Source organism: Rhinoderma darwinii, chromosome 1, assembly GCF_050947455.1.
Source record: "Rhinoderma darwinii isolate aRhiDar2 chromosome 1, aRhiDar2.hap1, whole genome shotgun sequence".
NCBI lineage: Eukaryota > Metazoa > Chordata > Amphibia > Anura > Rhinodermatidae > Rhinoderma > Rhinoderma darwinii.
Window position 1 is genome coordinate 106,063,533 of NC_134687.1, and position 20,798 is coordinate 106,084,330.

At 42.3% G+C, this 20,798-nt stretch overlaps 1 long non-coding RNA gene across 1 annotated transcript in view; it reads right to left on the reverse strand.

Annotated features, from left to right (window-relative positions):
* Positions 1-1,705: 1,705 nt before the first annotated feature.
* LOC142736722 (uncharacterized) overlaps positions 1,706-20,798 on the reverse strand; it is a 46,426-nt gene continuing 27,333 nt past the window's right edge. The window contains exons 2-3 of the long non-coding RNA XR_012880560.1: positions 2,162-2,273; positions 1,706-1,781 (exon numbers count right to left, since the gene is read on the reverse strand). This is a non-coding gene — a long non-coding RNA (uncharacterized LOC142736722). The remainder of the gene's footprint in view (positions 1,782-2,161; positions 2,274-20,798) is intronic.

Sequence of the window (20,798 nt, forward strand, 5' to 3'; positions counted from 1 at the left end):
TTTACATTTGGAAGCTGTTGCTGTGAACCCACAACATGAGGTCAAAGGAGCTCTCAATGCAGGTGAAACAGACCATCTTTAGGTTGAAAAAAATGAAGAAATTAAGAAATGAGGTAGCACAAATGTTAGAAGTGGCCAAATCAGCAGTTTGGTGCATTCATGAAAAAAGAGAGTGCACTGGTGATCTCGTGAACTCCAGAAGGCCTGGACGTCCACGGAAGACAACAATGGTGGATGATCGGAGAAATCTTTCTATGGTGACAAAAAACCCCTTCACAACAAATACCCAAGTGAAGAACACTCTCCTAGAAGTAGGTGTATCATTATCTAAGTCTACCATAAAGAGAAAACTTCATGAGAGCAAATACAGAGGGTTCAACACAAGGTGCAAACAATTAATCAGCCTCCAAAATAGAAAGGCCAGATTAGACTTTGCCAAACAACATGTAAAAATGCCGCCCAGTTCTGGAACAGCATTCTTTGGACAGATGAAACTAAGATCAACCTGTACCAGAATGATGGGAGGAAGAAAGTATGGAGAAGGCTTGGAACGGCTCATGATCCAAAGCACACCACATCCTCTGTAAAACATGGTGGAGGCAGTGTGATGGCATGGGCATGCATGGCTGCCAAAGGCACTGGGTCACTAGTGTTTATTGATGATGTGACTGAAGACAGAAGCAGCCGGATTAATTCTGAAGTGTTCAGGGACATATTTTCTGCTCAGATTCAACCAAATGCAGCAAGGTTGATTGGACGTCGCTTCACAGTACAGATGGACAATGACCCAAAATATACTGTGAAAGCAACCCAGGAGTTTTTTAAGGTAAGGAAGTGGAATATTCTGTAATGGCCAAGTCAATCACCAGATCTCAACTCGCTCAAGCATGCATTTCACTTGCTTGAGACAAAACTTAAAGAGGCTCTGTCACCACATTATAAGTGCCCTATCTCCTATATAAGGAGATGGGCGCTATAATGTAGGTGACAGCAGAGCTTTTTATTTCGAAAAACAATCTATTTTCAAGAACGTTAGGAGCGATTTTAGCTTCGTGCTAATTCGGTTCTTAATGCCCAAGTGGGCGTGTTTTTACTTTAGACCAAGTGGGCGTTGTACAGAGGAGTGTGTGATGCTGACCAATCAGCGTCATGCACTTCTCTCCATTCATTTAGTCAGCGCATAGTGACACTGCGTTGTTCACTATGTGCTGTATTATACTGACATATTAACGTTATTGGAGTGTTTAGACAGTGAATAGACATTCCTTCCAGCCAGGACGGGATGTCTATTCACAATTCCTGCACTACGTTAACGTTTGTTTGGTACTTACAGCAGAGAAAAGGTAATCTCACGAGATCTCGCTGTAAATGACAGGTTACAGCAAGATTACGCTTTGCTCTGCTGTAAGTACCAAACAAACATTAACGAAGTCCCGAGATTGTGAATAGACATCCCGTCCTGGCTGGAAGGAATGTCTATTCACTGTCTAAACACTTCAGTAACGTTAATATGTCAGTATAAGACAGAACATAGTGAACAATGCAGTGCCAGTGCAGTGGCGGTGGGTACCAGGGTAATAATGGGGGTTAGTGTTAGCCTCTGCACCGGCTAACACTAAGCCCCGCCTTAGTAATGGACGCTGTTAATCAGGCAGATCAAGACATAGATAAAATATTTTAATGAAATAAAACCTCCCCACACAACTCTCATTAACCATTTTATTCAAAATTAAAAAAGCTGTCATCGAAGTAGTCCTCGAATCCGACGTAGTCCAAGAAACCTGTAACAAAATAACACACAAAAAAAACATTAGCAGCATATGTGGTAAGCTTAGATACAGGGCCCATCAGACAGGATCAGACATGGACCATGTATCCAAGAATACCATGTGGTAGGCTTAGATACAGGGTCCATGTGTGACACGGTCTGTTAGACCCTGTATCTAAGTTTACCATAAGGTAGGCTTAGATACAAGACCCCAGCAGACAGTAATTTTATACTGTATAAGATTACTGTCTGCTTGGGCCCTGTATCTAAGCCTAACGTGGAAGGCTTAGATACAGGGTCCATGTGTGATACTGTCTGTTAGACCCTGTATCTAAGCCTACCACAAGGCAGGTTTAGATACAGCTCCCCAGCAGACCATAACGTTACACTTACCTCCTCATCGGCTCTAAGTGCAGTGGATGTCCCAACACCATCTAGCGTCGTGACGCCATCGGCGGCGCACAGCGTCCTCAGTTCATGGCGCGAGAAGACGTCAGGACTTACGCTGCGTTTGGGAAGGAAGATGGGTAAGTATGTGTTGTTACCATATTGACAGGGACCTGTGTATTTGATTACATAGGCCCCAGTTACTATAGTAGTTTTTACAGATGCGGTGCGGGCGGCTCGGACGTATCTGCGACCGCTGCGACTCGGTCGCAATTGCGACCGCTGCGACAGGAATGTGCCAGTCACCGGGGATCCTGGGCACCAGGCCAAAGATCCGGGGCTTGGGCCCCAAAGGCCCGATGCTAGCGACACCCCTGCCTTCCACTTTACTTGTATAATCCTCCCTATGACCATTCCAAGTGGAAATGTGTACCTTTATATTTTCAATGTATGTGTATATTTTCTCTTTCACTTCCTTGATCTTTTCTTTTTATAAAAAAAACATAATACTTACAATTTTCTTAGACGAATGTGATGGTCATTTTCAAGAATTAAGCTACTGTATACTACAGAGGTACATTCACTTTAGAATTTTTCAAAATTTTCATTATTTTACTAAATGTAATAATTTCCAATATATTCCATGTGGACCTAATGTTTCTATGTTTTTATAAAAAGGCTGATACATTATTTTGAGCCTTATAATAATATATAAACACTCATTCAATATCAAGGCTTCTTTCATTTCTGCAAACTTTGTGAATTCCCATAATAAATTTCCCAGCTATAGATAAATAAAGATTGCCAAGATATCTTATTGGACATATTCGGTTCATTAAGTGGCTCAATAGTACACTGACATATAAAGGGTGGATTAAAAATCAAGGACATATTTACAGATCTTCGCAGCAAATTTATCTATAGGAAAAATATAATGAATCAGACTGAGAATATGAGTACTGAGAATTATTTGAGTCAGTATATGTGCGGCAAGTACGTAGCAATTTTCATTTTCTCATATGGTTTAGTATACTGTACTTTACAATCACTATGTCCTTGTTGTAAAAGAAATTCATTTCTATGCACTGAGTTCCTGGTGAGCCTAATAAAGTCCTCTCTTTTCCTTTATATGCAAAACAGCACTTAACGTCCTGAGTGTTGTGACACGTACAACGTCCTAATGCTGTACCGGCGTCAGTACATTGTATGAGCCGTGGCATGCTGAGGGAACCCGGAGGGCAGAAGCGAAGACACATATTATTTTTATTTAAGTATTTTTGTCAGGGTTGTCTAATTGGGGAAGGGGGAAGGTATAGGGCCCAGCTCGGGCCTGTACCTTGTTACGTCCCGCAGACTGAAATCTACGCCAGCGATGGCCTGGTGTAGATTTCAGCTGTAGTTTACTCCAGTTTTCTGGTGTAAATTATAATAAATTTGTCGGGCCAAAGTGGTCCCACTCCCTTTTGAAAAGCCATGCCGTAAAAAGGCCAGACTTTTGGGCCCTTTTTAACGTGGCTGTGTTCTGGCCACAATCCCAGACCTCCCAAGCATCAACTGAGTTCGATAGAATTTTACGGTGAACTGTATTAAAGCCATGTGAAAGAGGCCTTAATAGTTTACAGCACATCTACCAATGCAGACTAAGATATATACTTTTGTTTCGGTATTATTTTTGAGGCTCATACCCATATAAAATATAATAGCATAGGTTTTTTTTATCATGTTTTCGATGTAAATGTATTATGAATGACACATGTTAGGTGGAGGGCCCTGTAACAGATTAGGTATTAGGACCCATGAGCTTCAAGTTACACCTCTGCATATGAATCAGATATGTATAGGCAATTGTTGCCTCAGTTTTGTCCTATTTTTAGGTCAAAAGTAGACAACATTGTCTGGCTAAAGTTGACATCCATGAGGCCCTTGACCTCTACAAAGAGCAGGTGTCTGGCAAGGAAATAAAATGCTCCAGATATCCGGACTGACTCCTCATATGGTGGGTATGTAGTTCAACAGTCTGTGTTATTAACCCCTTCGCGCTCAGTACGTTGCGGGAGTAACGGCCATTTCGGCCGTCTTCCCGACACATGCAGGAGCTGTGACAGCTGCTGTCTCGTACAGCAGTTGCTGCAGCTCCTATAGCGGGGACCGATCGCTGTGTCCCCGCTGATTAACCCTTTAAAAGCCGCGTTCAATACCGATCGCAGCTTTTTAGGGGTTAAGCTTCCATCGCCGGCTTGCTACAAGATAGCGGCCGGCGATGGTGACTAAGGCAACTGGACACCTAACAATGGCGTCCGGCTATGCTATCAATGGAAGCCTAGTGGGTCGCATGTAGTGCAGTGTATTAGAATTGCGATCAGGGCCTCCACATGTTGGATATTTCTTAAAACTGCAGAATCTTCGCAATAAATATTAAGTTGCGTTTCTCTGGTAAAAATTTTTGTGTTATAGAAAAAAAAAATGAAATAAAAAGGATTTTCTAACAAAAAAAAATAATTTCAATTTCACCTCTACTTTGCTCTAAATTCCCGTGAAACACCTAAAGGGTTCATAAACTTTCTAAATGCTGTTGTGAATACTTTGAAGGGTCTAGTTTATAAAATGGGGTGTTTCATAGGGGTGTCTAATATATAGGCCTCTAAAAGCAACTTCAGAACTGAACTGGAACCTAAAAAAATTAATTAGACAATACTTTGCTTCTTACATTATACTGATAATGAGCAGTGCCCACCTTGAGATGGCCCCAGTTTTGACCGTTTGTATAAACGGAGACACCTATTAGACCATTTCAGTGCCTGGTTTTCCCAAGCATACACCCCCGAGAAGTGTATTTCTATTGATGAATCCTTGGTACATTTTAAAGGGAGGCTTCAATTCCACCAGTACCTGCCGAGTACAGATGGCATTGTACAATGCGTACGTGCTACGTCGATGTACAGGCCAGACGGGAACGTTCCTGGAATTTCAAGAGGTGGTTATCAAGAACCTAATCTTTAGGGACCAAGAAGGGGGCACCCAGTACTTCTGGAAGCAAGGCCACACGCATCGTACCAGGGCAACACTTTCCAGAAGAAGTTCCCCAAACTGGCAAGAAGGGAAAAAGTCAAGAGGTGCAAAGTCTGCTATAAGAGGAAAATAAGGGAGGACACAATATATCAATGTGACACGTGTCCCGAAAAACCAGGGCTCTATATGAAAGTGTTTTTAAAATTGACCATACGTCCCTTAGATTTTTAGCTTATCCCCCCTCATCTTTCCCTTCTGAGCCCTGCTGTGTGCCCAGGCAGCTGATAACAGCCACATGTACACTACCGTTCAAAAGTTTAGGGTCACTTAGAAATTTCCTTATTTTTGCAAGAAAAGCACAGTTTTTTTCAATGAAGATAACATTAAATTAATCAGAAATACACTCTATACATTGTTAATGTGCTAAATGACTATTCTAGCTGAAAAACGTCTGGTTTTTAATGCAATATCTACATAGGTGTATAGAGGCCCATTTCCAGCAACCATCACTCCAGTGTTCTAATGGTACATTGTGTTTTCTAACTGTGTTAGAAGGCTAATGAATGATTAGAAAACACTTGAAAACCCTTGTGCAGTTATGTTAGCACCGCTGTAAACAGTTTTGCTGTTTAGAGGAGCTATAAAACTCACCTTCCTTTGAGCTAGTTGAGAATCTGGAGCATTACATTTGTGGGTTCGATTAAACTCTCAAAATGGCTAGAAAAAGAGAGCTTTCATGTGAAATTCGACAGTCTATTCTTGTTCTTAGAAATGAAGGCTATTCCATGCGAGAAATTGCCAAGAAACTGAAGATTTCCTACAACGGTGTGTACTACTCCCTTCAGAGGACAGCACAAACAGGCTCTAACCAGAGTAGAAAGATAAGTGGGAGGCCCCACTGCACAACTGAGCAACAAGACAAGTACATTAGAGTCTCTAGTTTGAGAAATAGACGCCTCGCAGGTCCTCAACTGGCAGCTTCATTAAATAGTACCCGCAAAACGCCAGCGTCAACGTCTACAGTGAAGAGGCGACTCCGGGATGCTGGCCTTCAGGGCAGAGTGGCAAAGAAAAAGCCATATCTGAGACTGGCTAATAAAAGGAAAAGATTGATATGGGCAAAAGCACACAGACATTGGAAAGAGGAAGATTGGAAAAAAAGTGTTATGGACAGACGAATCGAAGTTTGAGGTGTTTGGATCACACAGAAGAACATTTGTGAGACGCAGAATAACTGAAAAGATGCTGGTAGAGTGCCTGACGCCATCTGTCAAGCATGGTGGAGGTAATGTGATGGCCTGGGGTTGCTTTGGTGCTGGTAAAGTGGGAGATTTGTACAAGGTAAAAGGGATTTTGAATAAGGAAGGCTATCGCTCCATTTTGCAATGCCATGCCATACCCTGTGGACAGCGCTTGATTGGAGCCAATTTAATCCTACAACAGGACAATGACCCAAAGCACACCTCCAAATTATGCAAGAACTATTTAGGGATGAAGCAGGCAGCTGGTATTCTATCTGTAATGGAGTGGCCAGCGCAGTCACCAGATCTCAACCCCATAGAGCTTTTGTGGGAGCAGCTTGACCGTATGGTACGCAAGAAGTACCCATCAAGCCAATCCAACTTGTGGGAGGGGCTTCTGGAAGCATGGGGTGAAATTTATCCTGATTACCACAGCAAATTAGCAGCTAGAATGCCAAAGGTCTGCAATGCTGTAATTGCTGCAAATGGAGCATTCTTTGACGAAAGCAAAGTTTGAAGGAGAAAAGTATTATTTCAAATAAAAATCATTATTTCGAACCTTGTCAATGTCTTGACTATGTTGTCTAGTCATTTTGCAACTCATTTGATAAATATAAGTGTGAGTTTTCATGGAAATCACAAAATTGTCTGGGTGATTCCAAACTTTTGAACGGTAGTGTAGGGTATTGCCGTACCCAGGAGAACCCACATTACAGTTTATGGGGTATATATCTCTGGCGGCGCATGCTGGGCACAATATATTAGACACTGAAATGGCATATATATATAGAAAATTGCAAATCTCACACTGCACCATCTTATGCGCATTACCTTTTACATAATACCTGCGGGGTCAAAATGCTCACTACACCTCTAGATGAATTTCTTAAGGGGTGTAGTTTTTAAAATGGGGTTACTTCTCGGGGGTTTCAACTGTACTGGTACCTCAGAGGCTTCTGCATACATGACTTAGCACCAGAAAAGCTCCAGTAGGCCAAATGGTGGTCCTTCCCTTCTGAGCCCTGCCATATGCCCAGGCAGCTAATAACAGCCACATGTAGGGTATTGCTGTACCCGGGAGAACCAACATTACAGTTTATGGGGTGTATATCTCCAGTGGCACATGCTGGGCACAATATATCGGACACTGACATGGCATATATATAGAAAAAATTGCAAATTTCACTCTGCACCATATGCTGCGCATTATCTTTTATACAGTACCTGTGGGGTGAAAATGCTAACTACACCTCTAGATGAATGTCTTAAGTGGTGTATCATACATCCCTTGGTTTATAATTTACCCCAATTTTACTTACCCTGATGCACTCCGCACAGCTTATCCCCCCTTGTCTTTCCCCTCTGGGCCCTGCTGTGTGCCCAGGCAGCTGATAACAGCCACATGTAGGGTATTGCCGTACCCGGGAGAACCCACATTACAGTTTATGGGGTGTATGTCTCCGCTCAAAATGCTCACTACACCTCTAGATGAATGCCTTAAGGGTGTAGTTTTTAAAACGGGGTCACTTCTTGCGGGTTTCAACTGTACTGGTACCTCAGGGGCTTCTGCATACATGACTTCGCACTAGAAAATCCCCAGTAGGCCAAATGGTGGTCCTTTCCTTCTGAGCCCTCACATGGGCCCAAACGGCAGTTTATCACCACAAATGGGGTATTGCCGCACTTAGGACAAATTGGACAAAAAAATAAGAAATTTTGATCAAAAATGACATCTTATTGGACAAAATGCATTTTTTTAATTTCACAGCCCAATTCAAATACGTGCTGTGAAAAAACTGTGCAGTCAAAATGGTAAAAACAACCATAAATCAATTCCTTGAGGGGTGTAGTTTCCAAAATGGGGTCACTTCTGGTGAGATTCCATTGCTTTGATACCTCTGGGGCTCTGCAAATGCGACATGGCACCCGAAAACCAATCCAGCAAAATCTGGACTCCAACAAACACATAGCGCTCCTTTCCTTTTGAGCCCTCCCATGGGCCCAAACGGAAGTTTATCACCACAAATGGGGTATTGCCGCACTCAGGACAAATTGGGCAACAAAATGGGGTACTTTATTTCTTGTGAAAATAAGAAATGTTATCAAAAATTACATCTTATTGGAAAAAAAATAATTTTTTACATTTCACAGATTGCACAGATTTCACACAAAAACTGTGTGGTCAAAATGATAACAACAACCATACATAATTCCTTGAGGGGTGTAGTTTCCAAAATGGGGTCACTTTTGGGGGATGCCTACTGTTTTGGCACCTCAACACCTCTTCAAACCTGGCATGCTGCCTAAAATATATTCTAATAAGAAAGAGGCCCCAAAAAGCACTAGGTGCTTCTCTGCTTATGGGGCTTGTGTATTAGTCCACGAGCACACTAAAGACACATGTGGGGCATTTAAAAAAAACTGCAGAATCTGGACAATACATATTTAGTAGTGTTTCTCTGGTAAAACCTTCTGTGATACAGAAAAAAAAATGGAATATAATTGAAATTCAGCAAGAAAAATGAAATTTGCAAATTGCACCTCCACTTTGCTTTAATTCCTGTGAAATTTCTAAAGGGTTAAAAATACTTTCTAAATGCTGTTTTGAGTACTTTGAGGGATATAATTTTTAAAATGGGGTGTTTTATTGGGGTATCTAATACTTAGGCCCCTCAAAGCCACTTCAGAACTGAACAGGTACCTTAAAAAAAAAGGCTTTTGACATTTTCTTAAAACTATGAGAAATTGCTGTTTATGTTCTAAGCCTTGTAACGTCCAAGAAAAATAAAAGAATGTTCAAAAAACAATGCAAATCTAAATAGACATATGGGAAATGTGAACTAGTAACTATTTTGGGGGGTATAACCATCTGTTTTACAAGCAGATGCATTTAAATTCAGAAAAATTCTATTTTTTCAAAATTTTCTCTACATTTTGCTATTTTTCACAAATATACACTGAATATATCGAACAAATTTTACCACCTACATAAAGCCCAATGTGTCACGAGAAAACAATCTCAGAATCGCTTGGATAGGTTTAAGCATTCCAACATCATTACCACATAAAGTGAAATATATCATATTTCAAAAATGGCCTGTGAGCCTTAAGGCCAAAACAAGGCTGCGTCCTTAAGGGGTTAAGCCACCATGAAGATAGTTCTCCCTAGCCTAATAACGTCTCGCTCACAGAGGGAACAACAATTATTACAGCCTAAGAATATACTCCTTTTGTATCCAGATAAGTACATCTTTATACATTTAAGTGGCTGTGGAGCAGACATGACTCTCTGAGTTCTCCATGCTATCAACACAGGCACTGGCTGACCATCTTATCAGATCTCCAAAATGGTGGACCCTACTGAGGTAAAATGTACAAGACCGTCTGTAAAAATCAGGGACTTTTGGCTAGTGTCTATAATAAAAAAAATATATGCGGCCCTTTTTGCCCAGAAAGGGGCTTTAATTTATTTTTTATATTATTTATTATATAGTATTCTCTTGCTTGTTATGGAGGTGATATCCTCTAATAAACATGCTAGTAGCGGTTTCACTCAGAACCATAGAGAGATTGAACTTAGCAGACTTGTGTCTTGCTTTCAGCATTATCTATTATGTATGTCAATCAATAACTCTTGTTCTATGCAATCAGTATGGAAATGTTCGAAGAAACAGCTTTTTTTTCTGACAGCGGTAAGTGCATCATTTTCCAGCATAGCATGTACAACTTTAACCTTACATGGATATCAGGAATTTCAATGTGAATATTATTATTATTATTATTATGGTATACAGTTTACAACACTAAGTATTAAAACGTTATTACGTTGACACATTATAATCTTACATATACCGCACATCTTTTTTACGTTCTACATATATTGGGAGGGAACAGTATTATGCCATAGGAGTAGATCACTCACATCCTCAGCAGGCATGTTAAGAATGGTGGAAGCTATTTACATACATAATAAAAACTCTTGTTTATTTTAATTTAAAATGACAGCAGCTCTATATTCATAGCACTTTTCATTTACTGACTGTTTGAGAAAAGCCTTCAAGTATATTTCAATGTATCAGCCTAATATAGTATTGATTTTGGTGCTCAATTCAATTGTTGCTTCATTAATGAGAAAATGTGAAGTAACCTCCCCAATGAAGGAATCTCCTCTTCTATACTCGATAACATCATGTAGAACAATGGGGTCATCTAGTGCTTAATGGAGGGAGAAAACGCGGTACACAATCTGGTTTTCCACAGCAAGTTCAGCAAAACCTCCTCGCTATTTGACACTCTGTCACCTCTCCCAACAGGTCTGGTTTAGTTACTACTTGTATTCCCCATGAAATAACAATTCTGGAACATGCTCTTCTAATATTCTTCCTAGAAATTGATGTATAAATTGACAACTGGGCATTACTATTCCGCTGTCAAAGGGGTGTGTCTCTACACAGTCTGAGACTGCGCACTGATTGGACAATGTAAGGCTCTGCAGGGACACACCCCCAACTGATAACACCCAGTTGTCAATTTATTCATACATTTCTAGAAGGAATGAATGTTTTTAGTAAATAATTGTATTCCCCATGACAGGCCCTCTTTAAAGGGAATGTGTTGCTAGCAAAAAATGTATTTATTTTTTTTTAGTTAAACAACTAGTGTGTGGGTGATTAAACATTGTTCTAATTTTTTTTATTTTTTTCACGAGTCAGGAAATATTATAAATTAGATTCTAATTTATAATATTTGCCAGTGCTGGTCACTAGATGGAGCAATTCCCAAAATTGCAGCATTGCATGTGGTAAAGCAACCACATTGCTTTATGCTGCAAAATTGGGAAAAACTCACTCGCTCTAGTGAGCTCTCAGAATCCCCCCCCCTCCTTTATCCTGGCTAGTGCCGGGAGAAACGAGGGGATTGAACGGTCAAACCTCCTACACTGTGTGTCGCCATTTTTTGAGCTAACACACAGTGTAGTAGGTTTACATACAGTAGTAAACACACACTGAAACACGAACATACATAGAAATCACTTACCTGCTCCAGTCGCCGCCGCTCCCTCCGGTCCGTCCACTCCGTCTGCTGCCGCTGCTCCATGTGCACAAGTACGGAAGCCGCGACCGGAAGTAGTAATCTTACTGTCCGGCCGCAACTTTTGGTCCACAGGAAAATGGCGCCAGACGGCGCACAGTTCAACTTTGACTGTGTGGTAGCGGCGCATGCGCCGTTCCCACACAGATGGCGTACACCATAGTGGATGGAACGGGCCCCGTTCGCATTCGCTATGGGACTGGGGCTGCCGTACTCCATGTCTGTATGTGTCGTTAATCGACACATACAGAAATGGAGTAAAAAATGGCAGCCCCCATAAGGAAGAAAAAGTGTAAAAATAAAAAAAAGTAAAACACAAACACACAAATAAATATAAAAGTTTTTAATAAAAGACTCTAAATCAAACTGATGTTAAAAAAAAAAAATTTGTGACACTATTCTTTTAAGAGTCTAAGGCTGGGTTCACATGTGGAATACTACGTTATTTTAATCTGCAGCATGTCAATTGCCTTTGGGTAATTGCTGCTTTTTTGTTGTGGGTTTTCCCCATTGAATTCCATGGGGAGGTAAAACCCGCAAAAAAATAGCAGAGGTTGCGATTTTGTGTCAGAAAAGCTTTGATACCACCGCAAAATCGCAACTCAGAAAAAAAAAACTTTTACCTACCCAGAATTCTGTACTTTTTCGTCCAAGGGTGACGTTTCACATGTTACCACTGCAGCCAATCACAAGCTGCAGCAGTCACATGGGATGAAATATCATCCTAGGAGGCCGGGCTGCAGGACGGAAGAGGGACGCGTCGTCATGGCTACAGGTAAGTAGGACATTTTTTTTAGTTTTGCGCAGCAGACATTCCGGCCAAAAAACTGCACCGCAATTTGGTGCATTTCTTTGGACAAATTTCCCTACGGCCATCAGGGCGGTTACGCTGTGTATGTATAAGCAGCGTATCCCCACTGTGTAAACATACCCTAAGGGTATGTGCACACACAAAATAAAAAACGTCTGAAAATACGGAGCTGTTTTCAAGGGAAAACAGCTCCTGATTTTTAGATGTTTTTTTAGCAACTCGCTTTTTTCACGGCTGTTTTTTTTTACGCGGACGTTTTGAAAAACGGCCGCATAAAAAACGCCCCGTTGGAACAGAACACCGTTTTTCCCATTGAAATCAATGGGCAGATGTTTGGAGGCGTTCTGCTTCCTTTTTTTCAGCCGTTTTTCAGGACGTTTACGGCCCGAAAAGCAGCTGAAAACACTCTGTGTGAACATACCCTAAGGGCATGACCAGACGTGGCGTATTTTTTCCGGCACTGTCGGCATCAATGCCGCACATAATCTGCATTGCAGATTCTATTGCGGCTCTGCCTAAAATGGGCATTAAATTGATGCGGACTAGCCGTTGCGTATTGAGGTGAAAGTACTTTCCCTAGTAAAAGTAAAAGAAATTCATACTTACCCGGCCGTTGTCTTGGTGACGCGTCCCTCTCTTGACATCCAGCCCGACCTCCCTAGATAACGTGGCAGTCCATGTGACGGCTGCAGCCTGTGATTGGCTGCAGCCGTCACTTGGCCTGAAACGTCATCCCAGGAGGCTGGAGGAAGAAGCAGGGAGTTCTCGGTAAGTATGAACTTCTATTTTTTTTACAGGTTGATGTATATTGTGATCGGAAGTCACTGTCCAGGGTGCTGAAACAGTTACTGCCGATCGTTTAACTCTTTCAGCACCCTGGACAGTGACTATTTACTGACGTCGCCTAGCAACGCTCCCGTAATTACGGGTGCACACACGTAGTCACCCATAATTACGGGAGCCCCATTGACTTCTATGGGCCTGCCCGTGTCGTAATAACGGCCCGTGATTACGGGCGTTTTTACGTTCGTGTGCATGGGGCTTCAGTCTGGCTGTAGACCTAGAAATACACAGGTCCAGCCGGAATCAAGAAAGATTATATTCGTAAAACAAATACACTACGCAGCACACATAACATCTGCGGACTTCATTGCAGAATTTTGACTCTCCATTGAAGTCAATGGAGAAATTCCGCAATGAGTCTGCAACAAGTCCGCTACACGTCCGCAACAACCAGTGTATGCTGCGGACACCAAATTCTGCACCGCAGCCTATGCTCCGCAGCGGAATTGTCTGCAACGTGTAAACAAACCTAACGAAAAAGGTGTGGAAAGCTATGGAGAAACGTGTACGTTGCGGATTTCCGCAGCGGACTGTCCACAGCGGAATTCCAGAGGAATTCCGCCACGTCTGGTCATGCCTTAATAGTTTCATTCTCCTTCTAGAAAAAAATGGAAATGTGACATGAGGACAGTGCAGCAGTGTGGATGAGATTTGAACAAATCATATTCACACACAGCGGAAAAAATCAACTGAGAAACCGTTCATAAATTGACCTACGGTGCACTTTTTAATCCGCAGCATGTCAATTTATGCAGCGGAATGATGGTCTTCTGTTGTGGGTTTTCTCTATGAATTCAATGGCCAGATAAAGCCCACAACACAAAGCCATGTGTTGCGACTTTTGCGGCAGAAATGCTGCGATTTCGCAGTACAAATCGCAATTTGGAAATTTTTTTAACGGTAAGAACACACAATGCTTATACTTACCCCTAGCCATTGTCATAGCGACGCGATCCTCTGTTCTGAGCGCAGCCCGGCCTCCTGGGTTGACATTTCATCCCACTTGACTGCTGAAGCGGTCACATGGAATACAGGAGGCTGGCGTGTACTCAGAGCAGAGGGACGTGTCACCATGACAGTGCCCAGGGGTAAGTATAAACTTTTTTTTATCCTGCAGTATTTTCACAGTGGACATTCTGCGCAAAAAACTGCACCACAATTTAATGCGGCTTTTCGGACGAAATTCCCTATAGCTTCCAGCATGGATATGATGTGTACTGTAACGCAGTGTATCTGCCCTGTGTGAATTGACACACAGGGTGGATGCACTGCCTAAAATAACAGAGCGTAAAAGTACACAGCTCGGCCTCCTAGGATGACGCTGTAGTCCATGTGACCGCTGCAGCTTTTGATTGGCTGCAGGAGTCACATGGGATGAAATGTCATCCCAGGAGGCCAGGCTGCACTCAGAACAGAGGATAGTGTCACTATGACAAGGGCTGTGGGTAAGTATAAGCTTTTTTTATTCATTTTAAATCAAAAATCGGGGACAGAAAACTTCTGCAACAAAATCTGCCGCATGTGACTGCACCCTAATATATCATAGCAGGTAGCTGCTTTCCTTCACAGACATACAGAGAAACTGCTACCAGCTAGAGTGAAAATAATAGATGCTCAACCACAACCCAAGATGTACTGTCTCTTGTCAAGTAGTTAAGATAAACTCCGCCACATTTTTGCCTGTGTTTACAGGGGAAGCAGCTGAATGCTCTCTGAGCATATTGCTCTCTGCCAGAACAACAAGGTAGAATCCTGTTTTTATTTTCTATACATGCCCTGTATAAAGTGTTAAAACAAATAAAATTTAGCATGGATGAGTTCATATCATGTTTTTAACAAAAACTTACGTTAATATAATCGGTAAAACTTGAAATAATAGGACACATAACCTATTACCATAGTCTTTTGGGACACAGTTGCATTGAGACTTTGTAGCGCTACTGATTGATTTTAACTATTGAGTGACAGCTGCAGTCCACAAGATTGCATGGAGCTCAATGTATTCATTTGGACTGCAGCGGTAGCTCAATAGTTAAAATCAATCAGTAGCGCTACAAAAAGTCTAAGGCCGGGTTCCCACGTAGCGTAAACACTGCAGAATTTCCACAACTGAATTCTGTGTGGAAATTCCGCAGCATGTGCAGTAGCAGCAAAGTGGATGAGATTTAGAAAATCTCATGCCCATGCTATGGGGAAAAAACGGAGCGTAAACGTTAATAAGTTGACCCGCAATAATCGCAACTATGGGAAAAAAAATCCTACTTATCCAGAACGCCCTCCTTCTTCCTGCAGTCCGGCCTCCTGGGATGACGTTGCATCCCATGTGGCTGCTGCAGCGTGAACATTAATAAATTGACCTGCGGTGCGGAATTTAATTCCGCATTATGTACATTTATGCTGCGTTTTAGTTGATTTTCTGTTGCGGTTTTTCCCGATTGAATGCAATGGGGATGCAAAACCCACAACAGAAAACCAAGTATTGCAACTTTTGCGGCGTAATCGCGGCGATTACGCTATAAAAATCACAACTCCGGGGAAAGAAAAATCATACTTGCTAAGAATGTTCTCATTCTTTCTGCAGTCCGGCCTCCTGGGATGATGTTTTATCCCATGTGACTGCGGCAGCCAATCACAGGTTGCAGCGTCACATGGCCTGCAATGTCATCTTAGGAGGCCAGACTTCGCGCAGAGAAGTGGGAGTCGTAAGTATGAACGTTTGCGGTTTTTTCGGACGGAAGGTGTGGGTTCCAGGTCAGATACACTGCCCAGATTTTATGCAGCATAACCAACCCGTGGGAACCCGACCTCAGGGTAAGGCCTTATTCACACGAGCATATATTTCACGTCCATGTTACGCGTGTTAAAACAACGGACGTCACACAGACCTATGCAATTCAATGGGGCCATTCAGACAGTTGGTGCTTTTCAGGCAGCGTGTGTCCGCTGCGTGAAACTCACTGCATGACTTATACTTGTACGTTTTTTGCGCATCATGCACCCGTTGAAGACAATGGGTGCGTGAAAATCATGTCCCATGTGTTTCTCACGCAACAGTTGCTAAAGAAATGATGAGGAAGAAAACCACTTCCTTCAGTTTATTTTGCTGACGTAAAAAACGCATGACATACGGATGACATATGCGCGTAAAAAACGCAGACGCGCGCCGTACACGGATACCACACAGAACTGCAATGCAGGAAAAACGCTGCATTTTTTACACGCGCAAAACGGACATGTTTGTGTGAATAAGGCATTAGGAGTTATTCACACGAACGCGTAATACGTCTGTGTGACGGCCATCACGCGGACCTATATTATTCAATGGGGCCGTTCACACGGCCATTGATTCAACAGAACGTGTGAAGGGTCCGTGAAAAAATAGGACATGTCCTTTTTTTTTTTTACGCTTCACGCAACCCTCTATAGACTCTAAACCACCGAAAAAGGCCATACTTACAAATGGACACAGCCAGGTCAGAAACGCTCACTCCTTCTTCAGCGTTTCTGACCTGGCTGTGTCCATTTGTAAGGTTGGCCTTTTTCGGTGGTTTTGTATATGTCCCCTTGTTTTTATCGGTTCCCTCTATAGACTCTAGTCTATGGGAGATGCGTGATAACGAGCCCCGCAGGGTACAGCACGGATGCACCTTGGATGTGAAAAACTGCCGTTTTTCACGTCCGAGGTTTGCAGCGCTCAGGTGAATCTAGCCTCAGGCTGTGTTCAAACAGTGCAGATTTGATGAGGATTTTGCATGCATTTAAGCCAAAGCCAAAGCCAAAAACAGAACCTAAACAGAAGAAATATAAAAAGGAAGGTCTTATAGGTCTGGTCTCATGGATCTAATTCTGTTTTTGTCTTAGAAAATGCGTGCAAAAGCTGCAGCAAATCTACACTGTGTGAAAAAGGCCTTAGGGTATGTGCACACACACTAATTACGTCCGTAATTGACGGACGTATTTCGGCCGCAAGTCCAGGACCGAACACAGTGCAGGGAGCCGGGCTCCTAGCATCATAGTTATGTACGATGCTAGGAGTCCCTGCCTCTCTGCAGGACAAATGTCCCGTACTGTAATCATGTTTTCAGTACGGGACAGCAGTTCCACGGAGTAGCAGGGACTCCTAGCATCGTACATAAGTATGATGCTAGGAGCCCGGCTCCCTGCAGTGTGTTCGGTCCGGTACTTGCGGCCGAAATACGTCCGTCAATTACGGACGTAATTAGTGTGTGTGCACATACCCTTAGTGTAAAAAAACAAAAAACAAAAAAAAACACAATAGCCGTCTGTTAATAAAAACACATTAAGAACTATACCAAACAGCCCTGTTTAAACCTTATTGCATTAACTTAACAATTACTAAACCTTGATGTAGGATCATGGAGCACATAAAATGCAGTTAGAAGTAAATATATAAAAACTGTAAAAAAAAACAAAAATAAGTTGTTTAATGGCAAAACCAGCTCTGCTACATGTATACATTTTGCTGCAAAAGAAAAGCCAAACATACAGCAAATAACTGTAGTCATTTGAAGCAACCTAACAAATCTCAGAATAGTATATATATATCACTTAAATGTTTTATAAGCCCTGATATTCACAGCATAAATGATAAATGAAGAATTAATATTAAGCACCTTGTTAGGAGGCATTTGCAAAATCTGTGTTAGCAAAGGTTAGCAGATGTTCCAAATCAATAGCATAACTAGTCTAGGCAGATAGTCAGATTTCGTTTTCATAGCTGTCACTATGACTATTGCTAACAGCGCCTGTGACAGCATTGCCTTAAGAAAATCCATTCTCCCACTACTATGGTGACAGTATGATTAGGCATACATAGCTTGGCATTTCCTAGAGCTACCAGTTGTTTACTAAAGTGTTATGTTGACATCTAGTGGTGATAATAGAATATGACTGTGACATTTACTAAAAGTTTGGAAACTCAGAACATTAGTTGGAAGAAACATTTTCCAACATAAGACAAAGTCAAATTCAAGTTATCAAGTTTCTAGGATATTAATGATACATAGACTAAAATGTATTTAGAGTCCACATTAAAATATGGTGTCTTTCGAATATGTAAGTGTTTTATTTGATTTATGAGAGTCGTAATAATTTTTCGTGGTGCGACACACCGCAACATTTACCCTCCGGGCACGTCTATCTTTGTCGACAAATGAGAGAACCTGTTGTTAAATATTCCCACCCCTGCACAAAGGCGCACATGAGCCGCAGTCCAACCCTGCGGTGTTGCTATCAGTGTGTGAAGAGTGGGAGAAGAGGGTTGCATTGACAATCCAACACAATGGGCAGCACTTTGAACACATTTTATAAGTGGTCAGAAACTTGTAAATAACTCATGAAAGAATAAAGTGACGTTAAAACCAAGCACACCATTGTTTTTCTTGTGAAATTCTCGATAAGTTTGATGTGTCACATGACCCTCTTCCCATTGAAAAAACTAAAGTTGGATACAAAATGTCCGACTTCAAAATGGCCGCCGTGGTCAACACCCAGCTTGAAAAGTTTCCCCCCTCCCATATACTAATGTGCCACAAACAGGAAGTTAATATCACCAACCATTCCCATTTTATTTAGGTGTATCCATATAAATGGCCCACCCTGTATTATCATTATACTGACAGCCTTTTATAAAGCCCTGCCGGAGGCAGAGCTTCATAGGAGTTCAAAGATGGCAGACTTGGGTCCTTCATTAGGCCCCCAGGCTGCCATGACAACCATCAGCAACCCCACGATATTATCGCGGGGGGTGATGAACTGTCGGAGGGGGCTGCCCCCTCTTTCTAACGCCTTAGATGATGCTGTCATGATTGACAGCGGCATCTAAGGGGTTAAACGGGTGGAATAAAAGTGATCTTTGATTCCGCCCGTTGTAGCCAGGTGTCGGCTGTATTACACAGCCATCACCCACTAAGTATGGAGCGAGCTCAGCCTGTGGGCCATCTCCATTCTTCCCTTTGAGGGTATGTGCACGCACAAAATAAAAAACGTCTGAAAATACCAAGCTGTTTTCAAGGGAAAACAGCTCCTGATTTTCAGACGTTTTTTAAGCCACTCGCGATCTTCGCAGCATTTTTTAAGGCCGTTTTTGGAGCTGTTATTCTATAAAGTCTATGGAAAACGGCTCCAAATACGGCTGAAGAAGTGACATGCACTTATTTTTCGCGGCCATTTTTTTACGCTGCTGTTTTGAAAAATGGCCGGAAAAAAAAAACGGCCCATCGGAGCAGAACGCTGTTTTTACTATTGAAATCAATGGGCAGATGTTTGGAGGCGTTCTGCTTCAGATTTTTCAGCCGTTTTTTGGGGGCATTTACGTAATTCGGGCGTTTTAACCTCGAATTACGTCCGAAAATACGGCTCCAAAGCGTCGGCAAACATCTGCCCATTCATTTGAATGGGTTTTATGATATACTGTGCCGAAGGTCATTTTTTTTTTAAAAAAGACGCCAGCGTCAAAGAAGTGCATGTCACTTCTTGGGACGTAATTGGAGCCGTTTTCCATTGACTCCATAGAAAAACAGCTCCAATTACGTCTGTAATGGACACTCCGAAAAACACCTGCACATGCCATTACGTCTGAAATTCAGGAGCTGTTTTCTCCTGAAAACAGCTCCGTAATTTCAGCCGTAATGGACGTTTTTGCAAGATTTTGCATATTACGGTTTTCTGTGCTGCAGTTTTTCAGACTTAAAGAGGCTCTGTCACCAGATTTTGCAACCCCTATCTGCTATTGCAGCAGATCGGCGCTGCAATGTAGATTACAGTAACGTTTTTATTTTTAAAAAAACGAGCATTTTTGGCCAAGTTATGACCATTTTTGTATTTATGCAAATGGGGCTCGCAAAAGTCCAAGTGGGCGTGTTTAAAGTAAAAGTCCAACTGGGCGTGTATTATGTGCGTACATCGGGGCGTTTTTAATACTTTTACTAGCTGGGCGTTCTGATGAGAAGTATCATCCACTTCTCTTCAGAACGCCCAGCTTCTGGCAGTGCAGACACCGCGTGTTCTCGAGAGATCACGCTGTGACGTCACTCACTTCCTGCCCCAGGTCCTGCATCGTGTCGGCCACATCGGCACCAGAGGCTACAGTTGATTCTGCAGCAGCATCAGCGTTTGCAGGTAAGTAGCTACATCGACTTACCTGCAAACGCCGATGCTGCTGCAGAATCAACTGTAGCCTCTGGTGCCGATGTGTCCTCGCTCGTCCGACACGATGCAGGACCTGGGGCAGGAAGTGAGTGACGTCACAGCGTGATCTCTCGAGAACACGCTGTGTGTCTGCACTGCCAGAAGCTGGGCGTTCTGAAGAGAAGTGGATGATACTTCTCATCAGAACGCCCAGCTAGTAAAAGTAGTAAACACGCCCCGATGTACGCACATAATACACGCCCACTTGGACTTTTACTTTAAACACGCCCACTTGGACTTTTGCAAGCTGCATTTGCATAAATACAAAAATGGTCATAACTTGGCCAAAAATGCTTGTTTTTTAAAAATAAAAACGTTACTGTAATCTACATTGCAGCGCCTATCTGCTGCAATAGCAGATAGGGGTTGCAAAATCTGGTGACAGAGCCTCTTTAAATGCAAAAAACATACAAAAATTTCAACAAAAAGAACATGCTGC